This window comes from Urocitellus parryii, chromosome 6 (assembly GCF_045843805.1).
Source record: "Urocitellus parryii isolate mUroPar1 chromosome 6, mUroPar1.hap1, whole genome shotgun sequence".
NCBI classification, from domain to species: domain Eukaryota; kingdom Metazoa; phylum Chordata; class Mammalia; order Rodentia; family Sciuridae; genus Urocitellus; species Urocitellus parryii.
The window spans coordinates 150374174-150381987 of NC_135536.1; positions in this window are offsets into that span (position 1 = coordinate 150374174).

Below are 7814 nucleotides of genomic sequence, written 5' to 3' on the forward strand. Positions count from 1 at the left end.
AAATCAGGTTTTGAAACAGCAAGAGTTAACTACCACAAAGTGACCTCTTGACCTTGAATAAAGTACATTGAGAAAAAGAAAATTCTAGTCCTGGCTTAGAAGTCTGGAAACAGACAAGAAAAAGTATGATGATTATATCTATTTATTGAAAAATCACATCTATTTACCTAATATCACTTGCCTGACTTGTGAGTTTGTGAAAAGCAAAACCTATGTTAAGAAACTGGATGTAGCTAATATATTTTGGAGATGATCTTGGATGCACAATTGAGAGCATCAAAAGTAGATATTTGGGTGAAGCTAATGAAGAAAGTGTTAATGAGCTGGTTATTGTAATATATAACTAAGTTTATTTCCACTAAGGACCAATTTGAGTATTTATAAAATCCTACTAAAGAAGTGGGCATATTTATCCATTGAGTTACATCCCATTAGCAGCATCCCATGCATATTAAACCCACAGCACATCTAGGCTGCACAGTGGTGAGGCTGATCAATGGAGAGTGAGAATGAAAGTCCTCAGGCTGAAATGGAGGAAGTCAGGTTCTTGGAGTAAGAACTGGTAAGATGCCAGAATTTTCCATTGCAACTATAATACAACTCAGGTGGACAAAGCACATACAGGGTAGGGTATCTGATACAGTCCAGATCTTGCTCAGATATATCCTATAGGAAATCCATTCTGATACTATGACGCTTCATAGCATTAAGAGAAATATGGGTCCTCTTTGTCTATATTCTTTCCACTCTCAGTTTTTCTGACTGGTTTGTCTAACCCATATTCTTATTGCTGAGAAATATGTGGCTATTATATTTGTCAAAGAGGATGGTTGAATAAGTTAGTCACTTATTGTTATCACAAAGCATGTGAATTGAGAAAATCCAGGAGGAATTGTCTGAGCTCTGTACTCTTAGTTTCCCCCTTTATGAAGCAACATTCCCAACATATTATGATAAGGGCAATTGTTGTCATCAGGATACTGTGTTTATATTTACTTATTTACTGTCATGAAGACCCTCCAATGAGCACAGGGCAAATATAGATATAATTAAACCCTTCCTGGTCTGCTGCACATCTGCTTGACATATAACTTTAAGAATCCTATAATACTTATCTCATGGCCAGTTCTGATTGCATAATTACATGGTCAGGGTTGGTCTCTTCCGTATCCAGGAGTTGTTTATGAAGTGGGGTTGAAAGCTTGGTATTTGACCAGAACCTTGAGGGATTATATTCTTGTGGTCCTTTTGGAGTTTCCTAGAGGAACCACAAAGAGATTTTAGTACTTTGAGTACCTCTAGTATTACTGAATTTGCCAAGCCACATGGCCTGTGGATTAGGACAACTTGTAATACAGCCTGGAGCTGCTGTAAAACCTCTGCATTGTTTTTGAGTTCCATTTAGAATTCTTTACCTTCCAAGTTACTCAATACAGGAGCTGCAGCAATACTTCCAAGTGAAAAGATATTCACCAAGTTCTATACCTGTTTGTTAATGGTATAATTACCATTGTGCCATTAATAGGTGCCATACTTTGTCCATTAACACAGGGATATCCTAGGAAATTCTAGAGCAACAGAGTGTTAGTACATTTGGGTTGCTATAACAAAATACCTGTGATTTCCAGAGTCCCAGTTTTATAAATAATATAATTTCTTTTTCTCATACTTGTGGAAGCTGAGAAGTCCAATATCAGGGCATGATATGTTGTCTGGTACAGAGCTGCTCTCTGCTTCCAAGATGATGCCTTCTTACTGCATCTTCACATGGCAAGAGGGAAAAAAGGATGAATGCTATGTTCTCAAGAGACAGAAGAGAAAGAAGGGCAAAAAGAAAACTAGAACATTTCCTTCAACCTCCTTTGTAAGAGCACTAATATATTCATGAAGGTGAAGACCACATTTCTTAATTTTTCCCCCAAAGGCCCCACATCTTAATACTATCACATTGGCAATTATGTTGAACATATGAATTTTGCAGGGACACAAACGTTTAAACTATAGTAAACAGTTCTCAAAAAATCACCCATGAGTACTGAGAAGTCCTTAAAATCATGTTAGGGGATCCTGAGGTCCAATTAATTTCATAATGTTTGTAAGGCCATATGTTCTTAACTATTTGACACTATTCTGACAAGGAAAAGGCAACAGTGGGCAAAACTGCTGATGTATTAGCATGAAATCAATTCTATGGTACCAAATTGTACCATTACAATGAATTTCACCACCAGGCATTTGTAAGGGGATAAAAGTCAGAGTCACTTTAGAATACCATTGATAAAGGAGCAAAAATCATCAATTTCATTAAATTTTAACTCTCTGTGCATAAGTACTTTGGGTGAATAAATCAGAAATCTACATTATGTACTTCTGCTGCAATTTGAAGATGAGCGGTTGACTAATGAACAAGCACTGTGTATTGTGTGAATTGAGAACATATCTAATGGCTCTACTTTCACAGAACACCATTTCTAACCAAATGATAGATAACCACAGTTATTCAGGCCTATTTGTATATGTGAAATATTTTTCCTCAAATGATTAAGACTACATGCTATAGTTTGGTTCAGTAATTTTCCACAAAGGAGCATGTGTTGGAGGCTTGATCCCCTTCTGTGGGGCTGTTGGGAATAGTAGAATCTTTAGATAGTAGGGCCTAGTAGAAGGAAGTTATATCATTGGGAGATACCTTTGAAAAGGAAACTGGGACTCTGGAAATCACATCCTCTTTCCCTTCCTCTCCTCCTGCTTCTCTTCCTCCTCCTCCTCCTCCTCCCTCCTCCTCCTCTCTCTCTTTTCTTTCCCCCACTCTGCTCCTCCTCTTCTTCCTCTTTCTCCTTCTTCTTCCCCTCCTTCCCTTCCTCCCCCTCCTTCTTTTCCTTCTCTCTCTCTCTCTCTCTCTCTCTCTCTCTCTCTCTCTCTCTCTCCATGCCCCCTCTCAGCTTGCTGGCTTCTGTGAGGTGAACATCTTTCTCTACCACTCACTGCTTCTGTCACTTGCCTCCTGCAATAGCAATGGAGCCATCTGACTATGGACTGGGAAACTCTGGAATCATGAGCCAAATTAAATTTTTATCCTCAAAATTGTATTATCTTAGATGTTTTGTTGTAGTAATTGAAAGCTGACTAAAGCATAGCAAGTAACTTCAAACAAAATGACTGGAGCATTTGTTTTTAAAGGTAAAATGTAAGCCTTCAAGCAAAAATTCACATTTTGGAAAATGTGTTCATCATCATGGGTTTGATAGCTTCTTAATACTTTCTGATGAGATTAGTAATGATATGAACAAAAGCGATGTTTTGATATTTCATAATAAAGTTTGTCAACATTTGGAAGGGCTTCCTAACTCGGGAAATGAATATTTTTTTCAAATGATCAATGCATGATGTGCTGCCCAATATGATAACCAAAAGTCACTGTGGCTATTTAAACTTAACTTTCAATTAAGTTGAAATAAAATTAAACATTTAGTTCTCCAATCTCATTTTCACATTTCAACTGCTTAATAGATACATTTGACTAATGGATGACATATTGACTAATGGATGACATTTTCAACATGCCCCACTAGGTTGCTTTGGTTGAAGTATACAAAGAAATTCTGAAAAGATTACTATCTATATGAAGATAGATTTCTTCACAACCTCATCAAAACAGTGTAACATATTGAATATAATAGCAGATACGTAAATACAGATGTGTACTCTAACAATACCAATCTAAAATATATTTAATTTTGAAAATATAGTTATTTTCATTAATTGTTTATGCTAGCATATAGTGGGCTTACTATTTTTATTTTAAATGAATAGCTATTTTCTGTTTTGATTTGCATGTGGTACATACTAACAGATATAACTCACACAAACAAAATTTCTTTTAAATCTTCCACAATTTTAGTGTGCATAAAAGGTTCCTGACCCCAAGGAATTTAACAACTGCTGTTCCAGACTACTAGACCCAATAAGCTTTTCTATAGTGGTTTCCTACTTCTCTTTCACTTGCATATTTTACCAACAAGGAATAACTTTGAGGTGATTTTTCATGGAAATAGTTCCAGAGTATCAACAAAGATTACAGAATTTGGGCAACACTTGGCTATCAGAGTCAAAGTTGCTGTAATTACCATAATGGGTACTATTCCTTCCCTTGTTTTTATAATTAATAATTCATCTTAGAAATTAAAGTGTATAAAAAGATGTAAACTCTTTGATAAGGCTGCAAGATACTCTTTAGTGTAGATATGCCATATCTCTTTTATTGGCTCATTATAAAGGAACTGAAAAAAAAATAAAATATAAGAAAGGCTACCTTTACGATTATAACTATAACAGAGTATCTCATACTGCACTAACCTTCCTTCCAAAAACACCTATGAAAGCTAGGTGCAATATATATAAAACAACATCTAAAACACTGAGAAGAAACTAACACGTCAATAACTGAAGATGTATAACCTCTGGGAGAAAGGAAGCATCCCAGGTTAACTACATTCTCACTCTTCTTTTTCCCCTGTGGGAATTTCCTGTTATCAGAGTGCAAGGGAGTCAAGTAGAAATCAGAGTCACATTAAGACGTAGGAGAGAGAGGTCAGAGTTCCTGGCTGACCAAACAATTTGGAGTTGAGAGAAAACATATAAAGAGGGAAAAAAAAACCCTTATAGAAATGAGCTGAAAACTAAAGGAGAATGAATAGGGGGCTAAATATTGCTCCAAGACTGCTTTTCCATCAAAGTCATGAAAACACTAGCAAAAATTGTCAAAATTGGAATTTTTAGAACTCTGGAAATTAACTCAAGGCCTGCAAAACTTCAAGAAGAATTGGGAAAAACAATTGAATACCAGTATGTAGAGTAAGTTCTGTGACGTTCTAGCTTAGCCTATTTCCATCCATCTCTCTTTAGCTCCACAGCAGCCTTGAAAGCCAAGAAGTATCTGCATCTGAAAAAAAGAATGACAGTATCTGAAAAAAAGAAAACCCACCGGAAGATTCAGAATATGACTGGGAAGACCCAAAAGCCCACCCCCAAAGAATTGTTGACAATTTGCCTTGTGTGAAAGCTTACTTGAGAGCTTCATTCTCAGGACTTGACTTTACTTGACCTGACTTGGGAGCACTCCCAGGGCAAACATTTTTTTTCCTCTGTGGCTACATTTCTCTCTCTCTCTCTCTCTCTCTCTCTCTCTCTCTCTCTCTCTCTCTCTCTCTCTCACACACACACACACACACACACACACACACACACCTTCATTAAGGCTTGGAGACTTACTGGATTCAGACATTGAAAGAAATTTCCATTTTTATCTGGAGACTTTAGAGTCTGCAAATAAGAAAAAGACAAAGAAAAAGGACACACTTTGAGGAAAAGTCATTTTTAAAACAGCAAATATGATAATTAATTTTAAATTCTTGGAGTACAATCTGATTTCCATAGTCACTGTGTTTCAACAAAAAATTGCATAAAAACCTCAAAAGCCACAGAGAATTATGGCATATACACAGGAAAGTATGCAGTTAATAGAAATGTCTATGAGAAAGCCTGAACTTTAGACATTATAAACAAAGACTTTAAATCAGCTATGTTCATAAAAGAAAATCAATGCCCAAAGAGTCAAAAAATAACATTAAGACATCTCAACAAGTAGAGGATATAAATAGTTAGACAAATATTTTAAAAGAGCAGAAATTCTGGATATAATCACTTAAGTGATTTGAGGTGACAGAAGAAAACATCTATTAACTGAAAGATAGGCTAATAGAAAGTATTGTGAGGAAGAAAGACAAAACTTTATTAAAAACAAAACAACTAGACATAGATCAACAAGAAAACAGAAGATTCTAAAGAAAAAGTATATAAACCAAGCAGAGCTAACATACATTTGTGGAGCACTTCACCCTAACACAAGAATATACATTCTTCTCAAGTGCATAGAAATGTGGATAGACTGCAAATTAGGAAACAAAACAAGTGAATTGTGAAGTGTTTAGATTGCACATAATACGTTATTCCATTAAAAGGGATTAAAATTAGAAATCAATAATGGGGTGAAATTTTGAAAATTCACACATATGTGAAAATGAGACAACATTTTTCATAAATGCCCAATGACTGAGAGACTTCTTTAAAGAATAAATTCATTAAATATCTAATCAATAAATAAAACCTCAATTTATGAAACTAGAAAAAGAGAAACAAAATGAAATTGAACAGAGGAAAATAGTGACAGATTAGGAAGAAAAAAATTATATAGAAAAAGAAGAAAAATAGTTTGTTTTTGTTTTTTGATGCCACTGGAAATTGAATCCAGGGCCCCAGGCATACACACACACACACACACACACACACACACACACTATATATACTATATATACAGATACACACATATATATAGCTATCAGTGCAGATATTAATACACATATATGAACAATAGATAAAATCAATGTAACTAAAAGCTGATTCAAACAAAATAAATAAATAAACAAAATCAATGAACATGTATCTAGAGTGAACACAAGGAAAAAAATACTTGAATTATTCAAATCATGAGCTGAGGATATAGCTCAGTTGGTAGAGTGCACAAGGCCCTGGGTTCAATTCCGAGCCCCTACCCCAACAAAAAAATTATTCAAATCATGAATTAGGAATTAAGAGAGAACAGCATAACTGACCATACAGAAATGCAAAGAACTCCGAGGCAATCCTTTCATACAGTCCACTCATATCATATTACCTACATTAAACAGGGTCTAAAGGTGACAGAAACCATCCAGATGGGACCAAGAGACAAAATCTGAAATGAAATTGGTATCTTGAAGAGATATCTGTACTCTATGTTCACTGCAACATTGGTCACAATAGCCAGTTTATGGTATTAACCTAAGTATCCATCAAAGGAAAATAGATAAAGAAAATGAGATGTATGTGTATAAGATGGAATAATATTTAACATTCAATAAGAAAGAAACTTGTCATTTATAAAAATATGGATGAACCTGGAAGGCACTATGGTAGCCTTTTGCTGCAACTTTTTCCTTGATAATCCTTCCTCTTCTGAACTTTTTTCCTCTTTCTGACTAGAGTTCCTGGACTTTTATCAACATGTGCCCTAACTGTTCTTGGTTCCACTGGGGCGCCCCCTTTCTTCAGCAATTTACTTAACTCCCCTTCCATATTTTCGTAACAAAGACAATACAATACACCAAGACAAAACAAGATAAAAACACACTGCATCAACCTCCATTTTCTCGAAATGGCCATTTTTCCTCTTGCCCTATCTGCTTAGGGTGAGCAGATTTGCGCCCATCCTATATAGGGACGGGCAGCTTTTCCTCGTCACTCACCCCCAAGTGTCCCAGGGCTCCCCAGACGGGCCACCATCTGCCGCAGTCCAGCTGGGCTGGGCAACTGGGGGGTGAAAAGGAACTTGTGAAGGTTGATACAACAGGAGCGGCTTTATTGTCAGACAGTAGAGGTATATATATACTTTTTTTTCTATTTTTTTATTCATTTTTTTTATTGGTTGTTCACAACATTACAAAGCTCTTGACATATCATATTTCATACATTAGATTGAAGTGGGTTATGAACTCCCAATTTTTATCCCAAATGCAGATTGCAGAATCACGTCGGTTACACATCCACAATTTTACATAATGCCCTATTAGTAACTGTTGTATTCTGCTACCTTTCCTATCCCCTACTATCCCCCCTCCCCTTCCCTCACATCTTCTCTCTCTACCCCATCTACTGTAATTCATTTCTCTCCTTGTTTATTTTCCCATTCCCCTCACAACCTCTTATATGTAATTTTG